General features: G+C 40.5%; 1 protein-coding gene across 5 annotated transcripts in view; it reads left to right on the top strand.

The window, feature by feature from the left end:
- The window catches only part of BBS9 (Bardet-Biedl syndrome 9), a 366,639-nt gene that overhangs the window by 272,754 nt on the left and 74,623 nt on the right, over window positions 1-19,262 (top strand). The window lies entirely within an intron of this gene.

Below are 19,262 nucleotides of genomic sequence, written 5' to 3'. Positions count from 1 at the left end.
ACTGACTGTCGCCTTTAAGCTTTCAAAGACAAGAACCTTCTTTTTTGAGGCAAAGTGTCAGGCACATAGTAAATGACCAACAAATAGGTGGCATGCGTATTAAAGTGGTAAGGAGAAAAAGTTCTGAAATGAGGCTTATTGAACTGAGACCTAAATATTATGTGCTCATATGAATTGAGTGGAATTGAGACTCATTTTATTACTCAGGCTGGCATGAGCCGCGTAAATCAAATTCAGCAAGAGGTTGCATTTGTTAACCAGTAGAGTCAGCCCTGTGGTACACCCAGGAACATCTAGAGAAAAGTAGGTTAAATCAAAGCAGATTTCTCCACAAGCCTCAGGAAATCTGGATGGAAACACATTATAGAAAAAATGTTCCTGCATTGCGAGGCATGGGCCACAGATTTGACTTCTCTCAAATCAATACAAAGTTGGAATCACCGCCTTTTAAAAGATTTTTAATGTTTTAAAGAAGCAGAGGACACTTCTTTTTCTCGTTTTGTTTTTTGTTTGCCTGTTTATTTTTTGTGATTGTTTGGTTATTCAGTAGCAAATCAACTTTCCTCTTACTGAGGTCTGCGTGAAGTTTTTCTCCTGGGTGGGCATAGTGTGACATAGTGAATGGTAACCTTGACGGGGGTGTGAAGAGTTGGTCAAATTGGTTGATACACTCAAATCCAAAATGAAATTGCTGATTAGGTGTGAACCTTAAGAAGGCGATTGGTTCACCGTATCCAAATTGTTCATTTTTGCCAGTGCTTCGTTGCTGCAGTGGAGATAATGACTGGGAAAAGGATGAATTCATTCACTGGTTGAATCCAGTGCCCGATGACTCATGAGTAGTTGGGTGTCATTTTTATGACCACACCATGGTGGGCTGAAGCCTGATTTCCTAACTTTGGAAATTAATCTTTTTGATGATCTTTCAGTAGGTGGAGGTGTGTGTGGGAGAACAACCCAAGTGGCCTCTGCCCTCTCCACAATTCAGGGACACAATTTAGCCTTACTGGTCAAGACTCCCTGCCAACATTGAGTCTGGGGCATTTGGCCTCGAAATCACCGAGGTCAAATTGTTCTAGAGCTTACAGCCAGGAGCAATCTGGGAATAAAGGTGCTGTCACAGCCTCTCAGATTCATAACAGTCACATGGGATGTAAATGGTCCCCTCGTGGATGTGTGGGTCGGGACCGCCCCCGGAAAGAGGTCCCGGGAAAGGAAGTGCTGGAGGTGATAGAGCCAGCAGTCAGAGTGTCCTTATTGGCTGTGTCACGGCGTGAGCCTCAGAAACACCTGTAAAGAAATGAAATTTGCTTAAATCAAATTCTCTTTTTAGTGCATTAGGGAGTTGCTGAATGTAAAAGCGATTCCGTTAAGAATGATTCTTGAAAGCAATCGAACTCCAATGCTGTGTCGTTTCGTATTTTTGCCGACTCAGGGATCCTTGTCTCACTTTTGGATGTGTGGATTGGAAGGCATAGATTGTTTCAAAATTGTGAGATTTGGGGCACAAAGCCAAGATCCCACTCTTCCCTCACCCTAATCAGAAAGCCAACTTCTTCTTCTTGTTATTGTTGTTATTTGATGCTGATGTTGATATACATGCTGAAGGAAAATTCCAGGTTTCTTTCCAGTAACTTCTCACTTTTTGCAGGAAGCCAGTTGCCTGTTCAGAGGTGCTTCTTTTATTTTTTTTTATTTTTATTTTTTTTATTAGTTTCAGGTGCACAAGACAAGGTAATACTTAGACGTTCATCATTTATATCCCTCACACTGTGGACCCCCCTTCCTCCATCCCCCCATCCACTATCCCTCCGACATCGCACCGAGCCATCACATTATATATATAAAATTATAGTTGGCATTCATTATTGTTCAGCTTCAGGTGTACAGTACATTGATCAAGCATCAGAGGTGCTTCTTTTAGCTGTTCAAGGTGAAAGGAGGATTTCTCAGCGGTAGCCTTTTTTGTTCTAATTCTCTCCAGTTCTGAAGACCAGAGCTGCTTACTCACAGTTGCTCTCAGCAGCCAAGAAAACATGCTTCATTGTCTTAGCCAGTAATGTCTTTTACTGAGAATAAACGGAGTTGCTGATTTGTTGGGTCGTGTATTACTCCATGTCTTTATTGTATGCATGACCCAAGCTAATGACTATGTTTTATTTTAGAAATGGAAATTCTATACCAGTGTTACAGAGAGCACAGTTCTTTCTATAAAAATTTTTAATATTGAAAAAATCCTTTGATCTTCACCTTGTGACTATTGAATGTCCCCTCTCCCCCTGTATAATCTGGAAAATTTTGACTCTTAAATAGTATTCTTTGTGTAAGGACATATGCCAAGGATTCATTGTAATTCATTGGTGTCCCCATTTCATAAACAGTAATTTGTTCCATATGTTATTTTTTTCCTAGGTAAGCTACAAATTTTGTATTCTTTCCTTGTAAATTAATTGAATAGTAGGTCTCCGGAGAATTAAGAATATTTGGAGATGTTAAGTTCTTTATTCTTTTAGTATAATGATAGCTAACATTTATATTGTAGCTCACAGTTTCTAAAAACTATTATATACATTCTTTTAATTAGCCCTTATAGTAACTCTGTGGGGCAAGCTAGTATTACTTTGCTTCTTTTTATAGTATAGAAACAAGAATCTTCTAGAAAAGTGGAATGACTTGCCTGAGCTAACCAGCAAAATTGGGACTGAAACTGTTAAATAAAAGGCCTATGGTCTTTCCACCACACCAAGCAATTTTTAGGCAGGTTTTTGCTGGTGGAAGAAGTGGTCTGGGCCGTTTCTTTTTCTCTTTCATCCTGTGCCCACATTTTGGTCCCTCTCATCCTAGTAACTCTGGCCAGAATGGCCAGTTGATGCGTCTGGGTCTCTGCCCTTTATGAATTGTGTTGTTCTCAGCCATCAGGGGACACCTTATGCTCAGCCTGAGAAAGGGGTAGCGTGTAGAGGCTCAGGGCTCTCCTTTCACTTGCCTCTCTTGTCCCTTTTAATGTAAGGAAAACATCTCAACTTAATGCCCCGATATCGTAGCCTAGTGATCACAGGGAAGGTGATCAATGTCAGAGACATGCTAGACTATAAACGGTACACAGAATGAACAATGCAAATGACAAAACTGTGACAGTGAAGAAAATTACTAAGTTTCTAAGAAAATAGAAAATCAAAACAAAGGCAGGCTATGATCCCATTTCATGGAGAGACAACCATTGCCAGTTCCAAGGCCTTCTCCTTCCTCCCGACGGCTACACCTGTGCCCTCCTGTCAGTTTCTTTCTGTGCAGCATCTGTGTCCCCCCTTTCTTCTGTGCCTAGATTCACCTCCTCTTCCTAGCTCATGCCTTGTCGGTAAGGAGTGGCATGCTTTCATTCCTCTGTGCCATAGAAACAAGAGCTCAGGCCTGCAGTCGTGAGTTTAATACCCTTTAATCCTGCCATGTGACCTTGGAATTTTGCGCCATGTGACCTTGGAATTTTGCTTTTTTTCCTCTCTCGTAAAATGGGGACATAGGTGCTTGCCCCATTTGATTCCCAAGGTGGTTGTGAATACTTAATGAGACTAAAATGAGGGTAAAATCCTTAAAGCAGGATATGGGTGTGTCCTGGTTCTGTTACTAACCTCCCATGAGATTTTAGGCAAGTCACTGAACATATCTGAGCCTGAGCAGTTTATGTAGAAAAAAAATAAGGGGCTTAGACATGATGATTTAACTCCACTGAATTCAGATGGATATACTGAATAGTTAGTGTTACGAGAAATACATAAGGACATAGGCTAGGTTCTCAAAGAACCTGTACTCTAAGGATTGGAGACAGCTGTATATACATCACTTTTGCGTGGTGGGGTAAGTATCTTACGGTCTTGCCCTACAGTTCTGATTCTGTGATTGCTAAAGTCTTTTCTTCTCAGTCTCATTAATTTTAAAGTTTATTTCTCTCCAGAGGAAAGGAATTTATGAGACCTCTAGATAAGTAGTTTTCATATTAAGGAATGGAGTTCACTTGATTTTTAGCAGAACATTACTACTAACTGATAATACATTTGAGTGGTGAACGTGTCTGAGATACCATATAACATTCAGAATAGACGTCAATCAAAATGACCACTTGAAATTCCCATAATGACAAACTATTGAAAAACCTTTGGTCTAGGACATTATGGAAAACTTTGTTGGTGGATGCTGCTAGGTAAGATGTATCTTCTTGAAAGAAATGAAATTTAATTGGTAGAAGAGTCAACTAGTAGAAGATTGGTAGAGATTTGCACTCCCCGCACCCCCCTTTAAAATGCATCTAATGCTCTTTGTTGCTGAAATTGACTCAAAGTTTTTCTCCAGTAAGTAAGTGGAAGTGGAAGGAAAGTAAGTGGAAGGAAAATTTGCATGTTTTATACCTTTTCAAAGTAGTGTTAATGACTAAGACCTTCCTTCCGCCCCTATCTCTGTTCAGGCAGTAACAGTTATTAAACCAGGGAAACAATCTAACTATCTTGAATATCAGTAAACCAACATGTGACTGGTCAGCTTATCATTCTCAGATTCATGCCAGAATTGATTTCTTTCCTCCTGGATGGTTTGTGGCGAGCAGTTCCCCAATAACGTGTATAATCTTTTATAATGTTGTGTTTTAATCATCAAATCATAATTTTCCTAAAGGTTGCTAAACCCTACTTTTCTAAGGGGTTCTTAGGAGAATTAAAATGATGGCTGCAGGATAAAACTTGAGAGAGCTGAAACAAAGAACTGTTTCCTGAGGGTTCACAAGCTAAACTGTAATCTTTCCCCCATCACTCACGCACACTTGAAAGTGCCAAGATGACATTCTATCCCCAGATTTAAAATTTCTCCTCTGGATGGTTGGTGTGATATCTGCTATTTTATCCTAATTCAGCTTGTTATCATGTTTTTGGATATTAATACCAAAAATTTAAACAAAAAGTGCCATGTGCATCAGTTTCTGGTGTGATGATAATCTTTTTCCTTTGTTATTCTCTGAAAACGGATTCAAGTTTCTGGTAAATAGACTCTATTGGAGGATTCTGATTTAAACTGTGACACCTGTTTGATTTAGTTAACTAGCAAGAGAGTTATTTTTAAAAACAAGCTTGTAACTCTTACCTCTCTAATCAGATACTATCTTCTTTATATAGTCTTCTTCAGCTACTTAGAAGGAAGAAAAAAATGTGTTGGGTTTAGAGGGACCTCTCATCCAATCAAACCTAAACTTGGACATTTCAGGAAAAGATCTCATTTTAATATAACATTCACTTGCTTCTGTTTGTAGATTTTTCTTTCTTTTTTTTTTTTTTTGTGGGTTTTTTTTTGACCGAGGCAAAATGTTTTATTTTTCCTTATTTTTTTTTCCTTTTTATTTGTATGTTTTCTTTTAAAAGAGAAAGCTTAAATTAGAATATTGATGCCGGGATTAAAACTCACATCATGGATTTTTTCCTTTTTTATTTAATTCTAGTCTATATCAGAGCTGTACATAGATATTTACTATGTTTCAGCCAGTTTTGTAGTTCAAGATCACTTTGAAAATAGTCATTAAAAATTATTTTTGTAATTATGAAGAATGTCACGATTTCACAAATGTTGGTTAACTTCACCCCTCCCTCCCATTTCAGATCCCCACTGAGACACATTTTTTTCCCTCCATTAAGGTTGGTATAGCACCTGACACCTACTGGGTGCTCAATTGATATTTGTGGAAAATTTGAATAAATATACATTTTATTTTTATGAGGGTAAGTCAATCTCAACCTCTAGTCAGAAGAGATATACTTTATTACTTTCCTAGAATGCATGTTTTTTTCACTGAATTACAAAAAAGGAATTAAATTTAAAAAATAAGTAAAAATTTTCAGAAGTGAATTTTCTAGCTCCAGACTGCCCACGTTCTTCAGAAACAGTGTGTGCAGTGAAGGAGTCTTGTGACTACACGTGCCTACATTGGAATCTGGCGCCATGTTTGTGCACAGTCAGGCTTTTCATCCTTTCAGGGCCTCAGTGTCATGATGGTCAAAGTCTCCATCGTACAATTTTGTTGGAGAGATCCTACAGAAAAGCTCAGGGAGGTCCTAGGAAGTGTGGGGGAGGTTTAGGGGACGTGGTGAAAATAAGAGAGAGTGCCTCAGAAGGGATTGTCAGCGAGTGTTATTGGAACAGTTATTTTCTGGAAACCGGACGAAGACCCTCGCGTTGGGAGGTGTAATTCCAGATGAAATACTGAACAAAAATAAATTGATTGTAAGACATTAACTTTAAGGCACATTATGTATTGATTTAATCACTTCTGAAGATAAAAAAGTACAACTAGCATGCTAAATGAACACAGAGATGATAAGACACATCCCAATTTGAAAAACATTAAAATGTGTGTGGGGGAGGGAGTGGGGTTGGGGGGCAGGGCCCCTAACAAGGAAAGCACAGTAAGGAATTAAGGAAATGTGCTGTTTGTTGATCTTCACCACTGATATATGCTAAGTACTAGCCTACTTCTGAGAGAAGCGTCTGTAGTGTTATTAAGCCAATATGCCACCCTTCCCGCATATACCAGTGGGCTTTATCTCTCAATCGAACAGGTATTTGTTGGTCCCAGTTATGTGTTAGACCCTGTACTAGGTGCTTGGGACACAGTAAGTAAAACAAAAGCCAGTCTCTGTTCTCACAGAGGTTGGAAGGATATAACAAGTAATCGTAAATGCGCTGGGTGTAAGGGGCAAGGTGCAGAGAATATGATGAGTGGGGATTGTACCACCTTCTTTGGTAAACAATGTACACGACTTATGTGCAAAATCAGTCCGAGGAAGTGATGCTGAAATTACTGGGAATGTGGGAACTAGAGACAAAAAGGCAAAAGAGAGAGCGGTTGTTATCTTCAGGTATATAATAATTTTTGTGTTTTATTAAAAAAAAATACGTTGATTGGCTGCTTAGCCAGGGGACAGTGACTAATAGTAACAATGCTGAGTAAGCTCTGTTCAGCGCTGTGTGCTAGCTCTGGAGACAGACACATTCATGTCGTCGCTCACTTTATCTTCACAGCAAATACTTCCCTTTTACAGAGGAGACAACTGAAGCTTAGAGAGCTTTAGGAGCTCTCGTAGGGTCAAACCACAGTGAGCGGTGGGACAGGACCAGAGCCCAGATTCGGATTGAATCATTCATTATATGGATGATTTCTCCTTTTTCCATGCCTGTTCTAGTAGTTGTTTTATGTTTGAAGAGTTTGTGATTATTGCAGGGGTTACAAACTCAGATGATCCCTGGGCCCGGCAAGTAACAGACGTGGATGGAAGACAATAAGGAGTGATATTGAGGACTCTTGAGTGCTTTCCTGAACCAAAGTCATTCAAACATTCAAATGTGGGTTTATTTAAATGAAGGACAAGCAAAGGAATATGTGGGCTCTTCATCCCTAGGAAGTCAGGTGGGATGGGAGGGCTTGTCTATAGACTGTTTCATATTAACTCAACCCAACAGTCATTTGCATGGCACTTATCATCTAGCATGTGTGTGTGTGTGTGTCTGTATGTGTGTATGTGTGTGTGTGTGTGTGTGTGTGGATACAGTGTGGTATGCTGGCACATGCTTGGGCCTTAGAGGTTTTAAACACACCTGGTTTGAATCTAGACACTCACTGCTGTGTAATTTTGAACAAGTTGCTTAACTTCTCTGAATTTTCTTCATCACTCAAAAATAATAATGACCTAAAGGGGTTGTTGAAAGATTTAGGAGTAACATACGCTGAGTTCTCAGGCCTGTGCCTGGCACGTGGTGGACACACAGTAAGCAGCAGCTGTTGTTTCTTTCTTTCTTCTTTTTTTTTTTTAAAGAATGCATTTGTTTTTCTTGCTGGGCTGTTCATTCTTTGCAGGCAGCTCTTCAATCACATATATGGCCACCACTTAGCACAGACTCGACATTGCACACTGCCTGTGCCAATCTGGTCGTGCACAACTCTACAGTTCTTCTCAGTAAGTAATGATAGCCATTCAAAAGCTTGAGACGGATGAGAATGAGCCATTTCCCCACAGCCTCTCTCCCTGGTTATAATGAAAGTAAGTCTCATGCCAAATTTTGCCACACATGAAGGCATTTATTAAATAAACATTTATTATTATGGAACAACTCATGCAGCCTATACAGGAGGCCGGGTAAAGGCTCAACTCTATTTTCAGGACTAGAACACCCCCTTTCTAGGAAGGTTCGCTTGAGGCTGATTGGCAGTCATCCAAGGCAGGACCCGTTTACCCGCCCAGTGGGCATCAGATCGCTGGGAATCTTCTGCCTCAAAGACAAGACATGATATCATGTAGGCTCAAGCCTTGGACATATCCCTTCAGTGTCCTCTTGGATTTTTATACCCCTTTCATGCGAATTAGAGTATGAATATAAATACCGTTAATTTTGCCAATGAATCTATTTCTAACACCCATAATGCTGATCATCAAACCTCTGATCTCACCAATCAAAACCCATTTCTGACATTCGTCATGGTAATTAGAAAGCTTCCGGTGTTGCTGGTGACACCAAATAGCCTAAGTGTTGTGGAAGCCCTTCGGGCTTGTGAGCCTGTTTCTAATAGAAGGATAGCTATTTTGAGCACAGACTGATTCTCACCCAGCATGGTCTTGCCCCCCATGGAGATATTTGGGAATGTCTGGAGACATTTTGTGGTTGTCACAAGTGTGGGGAGGATGCTATTGACATCTAGTGTGTCGAGTCCAGGGAAGCTGCTAAACTTCCAACAGTGCCCACTGGCAGTTCACATGACCAGCAAAGGCTGGCTGCAAATGGCATTAACGAGGAGATTGAGAAACTCTGTGCTAGAGGGTAACTTAAACTGACTCACATGCTCATATCATATGACCTTGTCTATGTGATGTATTTTAAAGTGAAATTACAGACCTTATAACACTTGCTAGATAAACATAGCTGTACAGACTTGAATGAATTTAGTAATTCAATATAATGTAATACATGTGGAAGGTGTGAGGTTAGATCCTAGTTATTTACTACCTGTGGTAGACCCAATAAATAACATGGCCAGTAAAAATGTTTCCAGCATGGTAGGTAGGCCGTGGTCTTGTTCGTCTGCGATGGACTTCCATTGCCCAAGTGCGTTCTTGTAAATCCTCAGTTTCATGGACACTCTTGTGCTACTGAATTATCGGGCTTTTTAATTTACTTTGATACATTGAATGCCTGCTGTGAGCCAGAGACTGTGGAAGGGGTACAGCAAACCATAAAACTCCTGGTTTGGAGGGGGTAGAAATCAGGCATGACGTATCTTCAGCGACACCACTTCCCAATGACAATATCCAACAGCCTATGACTGTAGAAATACCTACAGTTTACCCTAGTTTCACTCCACATGAAACCAGGCAGCGCCACTCATTGCCTTCTGTATTATTTCCAGTGGTCTGAGCCACAGAGGCCTGTAATTGTCTTACCAAAGAACTACCAGATAGTAATGGTATAACTATGTATTTTACCTAAAAAGCAAAAATAAATAAAACAACAGGTGTTCAAGAGAAATGGACTCTCTGGAAAAGAAGATTCATAGAAAAGAAAACCCAGCAGTGTGATTTCATTGTGAAAATGTCATGTTTACCTCTTCCACTCTGGAGCCAAGGAAATGATCGATAATATCATCGTCAGTACCATGGGGTCGCTCGCCTCTCTTATTGCCCCTTTGGGTGGACCCTCAGCATGTTCTCACTGATCACACGTCGTGATGTATCTTAGCATTTGCTGCCGTAGTTGAAGGAGTGCTCTTAGAACACCCACCAACTGCCCATCTAGCCATCGTTTCCCTTCACGGGAGATGGCACTCAAGCCCGCGTGGGTGGCTACATAATTACTGACATGTCTACATGTAGGAATGTGGCCTGAAACACTCTAAACTTAGAAACTATTCAGATCAGACCTCGGGATGTTGTTTTTGGACAGTGATAACTGTGGCATTCTCCAGGGTTTGTAAAACGAGCTCTGACGTTGCCAACCATAGATTTCGGCTTTAACAGCGATCTGTTCAGCAACTAACCATGGCGCGGAGAACATTCATTCTTCTTTTTACAACTTGATTCCATTAATTATTATTTTTTAAATTGGGGTTTCACTTGGCTATAGGTAGATCATTTTATGGAAAGGGGTAAAAATTTGGTCAGCAGGGGTTCGGGGGGTGTAAAAATAGTAATCAGGTTTGAGATCAGTTGTATTTTTAACATTATAATAGTCAAGCAGTGGAGTTAGTTTCCTTTCAGCTGATTAAGTTACATGTCTATTTGGTGAATAAACTTTGCAGAAATAGCAAAATTTGTCTCGATGTCACTTGCAAATGATTTATTGTCTTTCTCATTTAACATTTTTATGTATCAATGGTATAGATTTTACAAGTCCCAGCCAAAGTCCATATTCCAGCACTGCCTACCTTTTATATTCTTCTGGGCAGAACATTAAAAAAGGGGGGAAAAAAAGCGTTCTACAGTATATAGTATAAAGAAATTTCTCAAGAATAATTTGTTTTTCTAAATCCAGTTTTATATAAATTCTCAAGGTCTTTGGCAAGTGTAGACTTGTGTCAAGGAAAATGATAATCCTAGACCAGAAAGGCCGTCACGACACGGCTTCCAAGAGTGACAGTGACCCTACCTTGGTCTCCCAAAGCATTGGGTGATTCAGCCAATTGGCAGGTCTCTTTTTATGAGGACAATTAACTGGTGCCACTGAAGTTTTTTTGCCGAATGGGTGCCCTTCCCTGTTTTACTAGCTACCCAAAATGGTAGCATGGTTAAAAATGTATCCTAATCCTGGGTTTGGTTTAGGAATTTCAGCTAAATGCAGGTTATAGGGGAATTTTAGGTTTTCACTCCATGTGAGGTGCAATAGAATGTAATCCACTCCCCTATCCTATTTATACAAAATAACAGAGTAGCAAAAGCAGTTAAGCATTAGATTCTTGCTATGCCTTTGAAGTAAAAACTCAGGGTTCTCTTTTATCTAGCTAAAGGTTCAGCACACAGATAATGAAACACGCCTTATGTGCTTGTCTGGTGTTTAAATCATCTCCGTGCCCTTTCGCTTTTCACGTTGAACTTTATTGCCTTGTTGTTGGGACAGGAACAATTCTTTTGGAGAAAAAGGGGATCTTTCTGGCCACAGTAAAAGTGTAGACCCAGTTAACTGTTTCCTACGGGAAGGGCTTTGTCATGTTGGTGTCTGCAGCATATGCCTTCCCCAGCAACATTACTGAGCAGGAAGGATGACCTGTTTCTGTTTGCTTCCCAGTCTCCCCCAGACCCACAGTGTGTCTTTTGAACCAGAGGGCAGCCATGCGAAGAGTACATTCCATCAGCAGTCACTAGAGCTGTGTGTAGCTTGGTGTTCAGCACCTGTGGCTAAAGGTGAAGTAGAGCGATTTTTTTAAAAAGTAGATGATGGATATATTGAGGCAGGCCTGTTGTTTCCACGTGACATCCCTGGGATTCCATTCCGGTTGGGAGCCTGACGGTGCCTGATGGAGTGTGTCTAGGATTTAAGAGGCAATTTAGGATGGCTCCTGGTTGTGCTGGATTTTTAGGTGCAATGACTTTGAGGTTCATCAATTCATCCAGTGTTTATGAGCCACCCACTGTGTACCGAGTTCCGGAAAATTGAGGGCATGTTGGGGATTTCCCCATTGTTCTTTTTACACTGGAATTTTCTGGGCTAAGTATGAGTTTTATTTTCCCTCTGCCTTCTCATAGTGTACTTTATAAACATTTTATTCAAATCACCAAGTTGTCTAGTATTTTCAATAAGGCACAAAAGAGAATTAAATAGCATCTGGCTCTCTCATGAACAATCCTCAGAGGACTTCTAGAGGACAAGTCACACAAGGCAAAGTTGTGTGTCTGTGTTATGCATGTTTTAATAGAATTTCTAAAGGAGGAAAAAAGGGAATCCAATACATGTCACTTAGAGAGCTTTTAGTAATATATTTGATACAGGGACTCATGGCATTTTACTTTGAAACGCAATTGACCTTGCCCATGAAACGAGCACTGCCCCATTGAGTGACCACACAGAGAGGATGCAGGAACACTGCAGAGAAATCAGCAGCACCTTAGGAGGTAGTGTGCTTCAAATACCAGGAGAAAGGGCCTCCTGTTTCAATGTCGTCGTGAATCCAGCAGAAAAAGTAGAATTTACCAGGTGTTACTAAATTGAAATGAGCCCTCCATTATAGGGAGTATTAAGAAGTAATAACCAGGAGCCAAATAAAATAGAAATGAATAGAAGGGATATTAACAAGCTTTTGAGTATGATCTCAAAATACTCGAATAAAATAACCACCCAAAGGTTGTACAGCTAGTAAGTAGCATCACCAGTATTCAGGCTTAGAGCTAATTGACTCCAAAGTCATATGATTATTTCATCATCCAAATTATTAAGCCCTATTTGCAATATGGAATAGCCATTACTATATCAAAACTGTTGTTTAAAAAGAGGTGCCTTTATTTGTGTTAATTTATCGCCCTTACATGGATTATACGTTCACAGTATTTTTTACTTCTGCTATTATTTTTAACAGCTTTATTGAGATATAATTTACATAGATACAATTCACCTATTTAGAGTATGTAACTTAATGATTTTTAGCATATTCACAGGGTTGTGCAACCGTCACCACAATCTAATTTAGAACATTTTTATCCCCCTTAGAAGAAACCTCACACCCATTAGCAGTCAGTTTCCATTCCCACCTATCCATCACCCACACCCAGTCCTCACTAACTGCCAATTTACTTACTGTGTTTATAGATTTGCCTGTTCTGGACACTTCATATATATATATATATATATATATATATACATATATATATATATATATATATATATATATATATATACCTGGAATAATCCAATATGCAGTCCTTTGAGACTGGCTTCTTTAACTTAGGATAGTGTTTTTAAGGTTCATCCATGTAGGAGCATGTGAGTACTCCATTTGTTTTTATGGCTGAATAATATTCCATTATACGGGTATGCCACACTTAATTCATCCATTCATCAGCTGATGAACATTTATTTCTACTTTTGGGCTATTATAAATAATGCTGCTATAAACATTTGGGAACAAGTTTTTTGAGTGGACATACATTTTTATTTCTTTGGGCATAAACCTGGAAGTGAAATTGCTGGGTTATGTGGTAACTCAATGTTTAACTTTTTGAGGAACTGCCAAACTTCTCCAAAGCAACCGTACCATATTACATTCCCACTAGCAATATATGAGAGTTCCAATTTCTCCACATTCTTGCCAACACTTGGTATTGCCCACCCTTTCCCCTTTCTCATGAAATTCTTATAATTCTATGAATTAGTCAAAGAAAAATATTCTTACTGATATTTTATGGATAAAAACTTCAAGTCAATAACCAGTAAATAAGAAGCCCAGTATGTGTGCGAATCGAGGGGCAGAAGTGGCATGGATCATTCAAACCAGCAAATGATCTGAAGATAATTTAAACGTTTTTGAATCTGACGCTTATTGTGCTGGATGTTAGAGATCCTATTTCCCACCCCTACATTTTAAAGGAGTTGAAACTAGAGTCCAGAAAAGGGAAGTAAATTGAACACTGACATAAAGCTGCTTGGTAGGAAAGCCAGACGTTGAAGCCAGACCTGTGTCCTTGACTTCCAAGCCATCGCTCATCCCAGCACAATCTATTGCCTCCTGCCCTTGGGATTTATAAACTTATCTGCGTCCTAGGAACTCCATTTTCTTAATTCGTTCATTCATGCTTGTCTTTTATTAAAATAAACCTATCCTAACTCATATGGGGATATTGGAAGGTCAGCAAAGCTGAAACGTCCAATTGGGAAGCTTCTAATAGAACTTGTTCCACATATTGCCAATGATGAAACTGAAGTTCAGGCAGAAAATAAACACAGGCAAACGTTACTTGGTGACGTTTCTTGTGTCAGATTGCTTGGGTATGAATCCTAGCTCCGCTGCTTACTAACTGCTTGACCCTTTCTGTAATTCCGTTTCTTTATTTTTTTAAATGGGGACAATAATGGTATCTACCTCATGAAATTGTTTTGAGAGTGAAATGAGATAATCCCTGTAAAGTGGTTAGCACAGTATCTGGCTCCTAGAAAGCCCTCAATAAATGTTAACAAATTATTATTAGAGAACATCAACATGCTCAGACCACTGAACATGTAATCTGAGATTTATAGAAAATAAATGAGTCATCCTTTTAAAAAAGTAGTTTCACTAAAGGAGCAGGCCTAGAAAATAGCTGTTTTCTAAAGTCGTCATGATTTTGAGCTATCTGGAGCATAATAAAACTCCCCTTGTTAAGAGAAAACTTACTGTGTTAACTTCCCATCCTTTACAAATTATGAACTAATTTCCTTTATGTTGTAACTTTGGGCAGAAACCAACCTGGAAATTTCAACTCGAGATGACCTCGTATTAAAAGCCCCAAGAATGGGAAAACTTAACTAAGCCCCTATGCCTGTGATGGATGTAATATATTAGTAGTGTTTTTTCCTTAGTTTTCTTTGATTATGAAGAGAAAAACCTACTGGATTATTTGTAGGGCCAACGGCATACATTTATGTATCATTGCAGAAGACAGGGCACCCAACGAGGAATCAGAAGACAGGATTGGAATCTGGCCCTTCTCCACCCCAGTTCATGGCCACGGACAGTGTGTTCATCTGGGTTGTAAGCTCATTAGAGCTGTAAGCTTCTGTTTGCTCATCAGAAAGCTGGGGCCAAGGGGATGAACAATTCCTGTCTCAGAGGGTTGTCATGAGAAGCAAATGACAATCTGGGTATAAGTGCCTGGCCCACAGTCGGGGCTTGGTAAATGGGAGCCAAAAGCAATGTAGTGGGGATCTGTGTGCCACACAGGAGATTTGGAGGCCGATTCTATGGTAGGTTTAGGTGAAGAAATTGGACATGTCCGTGTTCACATCGCATGATTCATGTCTACTCTGCTGTTGCCACTGCTGCCTTCCTGTAACCCATTTTAGAGCCTATCTTGGCAGCTGGAAGTATTTGGGATTAGTTTCACACTCACTTTATGAGTTGAGCGTTTTCCTGCAAGCAGCGCCCTGGGCCTCTGCCTCGTTACTTTGGCATCAACTGATATGGCAGTTGGACAGAGGTGTCCTTTGGGTCTCCATTTTATTTGGAAACCTTCAATTTGAAAAAGCAAAACAAAGACCATCAACTCACTGTGCTTGAAATCATTAGCATTTATTGTTCCCTAAGCCCCTCCCTTTCTGTATTCTGTTGAACACTGGGGAACACACGTCTTGCATAGCCAGTGAGGAGCACTGAAATACCACTGTCCCTCAAGCTTGAGTCTTACAGCAGGTTGGCCCCGCTTTCTCAGTTCCAGGTGAGCTGTGAAATCTTCTCAGCCTGGGTCAAATCTGAATCGTGATGGGTTTAGTTTTTCCAGCCCTCTTTATTATGTTAATTCTGCTAAATTCATCTGGCTCCGGTGGAAACAAAGTAAACTTGGCTGTGACGTGTAAAACTAAATTGAGTACATGGAGATCTGTTTAGTATTTCATGCTGGCCAGTAGATTAGGAAGATTTTTCTTGGGGGTAATTTACATAAGGAATTGTTTACCCCTTTTCTTTCCAATTTCTGTGTCCATTTGGGGATAGCAGACTCTTTCCACAATGGCACAGAAATCTATCCAGTGAGACTGAAACTTTGAGAGACGGTGCTTCTCCCGGATTGATGTATTTTGGGCCATGCTCAGGAAAGGTCCTGTGGTTTGGGCTGCTGTCTCACTGAGAAGTCGTTCTTCCACCACAGCTGTGTTTAGCATGTTGGGTGGGTCCACGAACCGACATGCTGTTACACTTAGTAAGAATTTCCCCTTGATAGGAGGCAGCGTGCATAAAAGCCTCACTGAAGTCCCAGGATTTGCCCCAAATGTTTACTGTGATCCAGCAGTTGCTTAGAGCATCACCTCCATCAGGTAATGCCCACACTTAGAATACTCCGTGGCTCCCCGGTACCCACAGCAGGAAGTGATGTACTTCACCTTGACATTCTGGTCCTTCTACTACAGTTGCCCAGGTTCCCTTTTTTGGTCTCTTTAAATGCTCTTCCCAAACGGAAACATTTGCCCTTCCCTGAACAAACAGCCTCTACTTTTCTGCTTTAATGCTTTTGTTCAAGTTATTTCCTTCACTTTTAAAGCCCCCTTATCCAATATCTATTCATGAGGATAAATTTCAGGTACCTCTTCTCAGTGGTGTGCTGGTAAATATTTAACAACTGATTCCCTGGCAAGGAGGGGGTGGGTAGGAAGCGGGGCTTTGTAACATCAGTTGACTTCCATGTTGTCGATAACCATGGCCAATGGTGAACGATGAGCGTGAGGTCCTAGAAGGCAGAGCTGGGAAGAGAGGTGCAGGAGCCCACCATTGCAGACTGTTTCCAACATGCAGGGACAATGGACAGAAATAACATCAAGGGACTCGATAAGAGTCAGATGGCTAGGAAGTAATGAGTTTTGAGCATTTATTACCTTTGTTTTAATGTAATTTATTTAATTTTACATTTACGTAAGTTAATTTTTCCTAACAGCCGTGTTTAACACCTGGCTCACCAAATTCCCGAACAATGAACAATCAGTTTTGTCTCCTGAGCTGGGAGGGGTGAACTGAGCCAGCTCCAGCACTGGACTGTTTCTTCCTCCACCTTTTCCTTTCGAAGGCCCTCCACACTCAGTAGTTCATAGGCCCGTCTCTGTTTGGGCCTTCAGGTCTCATGGAGGTTTAGCAGTGAGAGACTCCAATGTCTGAATCCTGCTCTCTCCTTTACTAGGTTAGGTGATAGTCAAGCTGGCTACTTAATGTGCAGTTCCTGGTGCAAAAACAAAACGCACGACCTATGTGAAAAGGCAGGAAGAAAGTGCTGTTAAAACAGCTACTAAAATATGCAGCCTTTTCTTTCTTCAGGAGTCTCCCACACCTTCTTATGGTATTTTTTTTATTTTCTATTTAATCCATTCCAAGTAAGGAGAAATTAAAATTTTAAGTTGTCAATACGAATTGGACCATTGATCTTTTTGTTATGCAATGCCAGTTCTAAATGTAAATAGAAGAGCATTTAACCCTAGGAGTCAGTGAGCGTATCTCCTCTGCTCATGTACATGCTCTGTTATCCCATGGACTTCACTTACCAAACAGAAGTTCAGAAATCCAAGTGTTAAAAATGCCAAGGCAAAGACAGCAGGGCCTTAAACCAGGCATGGACCCCAGCTAAGCACGGGCACAATTTGCATGCCCTGCGTAGAGCGCCGAGCCAACATGTGCTGGGCCTCAGAGGCGTCCCTTGTAAAATAAAGATCGTGCCAGCTAAGTCACAGTGGAGCTGTGGTGACTCAAGGCACTGATACCTGGATGGCACAGAGCAGGCTGCTTGGTGCGTAGTCTGTGCTCAGTTCATTGGCTGGATTATCACGAATGATAATCATAATGTTAATGGCATTCTCCTTTAGAGTTTGTAGGGTCTTCCCTGCATTGTCAGCATTTGCTTCCTTGATCTGTTTTCCTTTCTCCATTATAAAGTCTTTGAAGATGGAGATGAGATCTGTCACCATTGAATTCCCCAGGGTGCTTCCTGCAAATTCTTGCACACACCTGGCTTTCAGGAGGTGTTTATGACCTTGATCTTTGCATGATTTAGACTTGGTGACAATAAGCCTCTGTACCATAATATGATGACCCCCACAACGAGGCTTAATTGGTAACAGTCACAGGAAGAAAATAAACTTAGACTTTCACAGGAGTTGGCTGTAATCATGGTGAAGATGGGGGAAGCAGATGATTCCAGGTGTTTTGACTTAAGGAAAGTGGCTTCTCTCTGCCTCTCCGAGGGGACTTCTTGAAGTAATAGGGAAGGGATGAGTTCCAACCCTCACCTGAGTAAAAGAGGCCCTAAGGATATTAACTATGGCCCATAATAATCTGTCCCTCCGCTCACTTCTTTCACACTTACTTTCCCTTCTGTAGAATGAGGATATTATTACAGTGATGTTTCTTCCCACTAATTGGTTTTCATGTATGTTTTCTGGCCAACAGATTGTAAGATCCTCATAAGCTCTAACACATCATATATTTCTTTTGCAAACAAATGAAAAGCATCACAGTGCTAGGCACATAGAAAGCAATGCACTCGATTGCACTGCTGACCTTGGCCCAAACTCCCAGGGCTTCCTGGAGAGCTGAATGTGAGTTGTGATTGTCTCTTATAACTCCTGGAAACTCTCAACCAAGTGGCGAGATATCCGGTCTGCCTGGCATTGTCAGGAAAGGATCTTCAGTTGCTTTGTCTTTCCCTTAACCTACATCTCTTTTCCAGTGTCTCCCAAACCCTGAGAACCCTCCCCCTACAACCCCTGTCCTCCCTACGTGGAATTTGGGAGACCATACAGCTGTAGAGTCTGCTTGTTTGAATGAAGAGTTTTTTTTTTCTTAACAAGCCCTTTGAGCCAGTGTCAATAGCCCATGAAATATCACCAAATGGATCATGTGCATTAGACTTCTGAAACTCATCCGAGTTCTAGTCCTTCAAGCTGGTGGGGACTTGCAGGAAGGAGCTCACGTGGCCCTGGGTTTTGCTATTCCTGTCCTGGGGGCTGTCAGATGCCTTGAGCCACTGAGCCAGTCAGTTCATTACTTTTAACGAGCACAGAATTCACCAAGACATTAAAATAAAATAAAGCACCAATGGGCAGTTTTGGATGTTCCATGCAATTGTTGCTTTAGTTCTTTTTTCCACAGGGTTATTCAAGAGGGTGAAAAAAAAAAAAAGCCAATCCTACGTACTCCTGCCAATTTTATCCTAAGTAGATTTGGCACTGTAAAGCTAACACACCCTGAACCGTTTTTTTCTTTCGGGTCCCTGTAGGCTGCTGCCTGACATTCGTGTTAAAAATGACCCATTACTTGACTGGTTCAACGTTCGAACATTATCTACCTTTTGGATATAATAAAGAAATACTGACTATCCCAACACCATGAAACAGATGAAGAAGAATCATCAGAGGAAGATAGTTATTTTCTGAAAAGGGCGTAATGAAGTGATTGTTTTCAATTACAAGGCAAATGCAGTTCTTTTGATAAGAATTTTTAAAATTGACCCATCTCTGTGGCTAATGCTAAAGACTTAATAACTGTATTAGAGGTTACTTATATTAGCACATGTTGTAGAGGG

The sequence above is a fragment of the Rhinolophus hipposideros genome, assembly GCF_964194185.1.
Source record: "Rhinolophus hipposideros genome assembly, chromosome: 18".
NCBI classification, from domain to species: domain Eukaryota; kingdom Metazoa; phylum Chordata; class Mammalia; order Chiroptera; family Rhinolophidae; genus Rhinolophus; species Rhinolophus hipposideros.
Note: the sequence above shows the minus strand (reverse complement) of the source record. Positions and strands in the feature narration are given on the sequence as shown.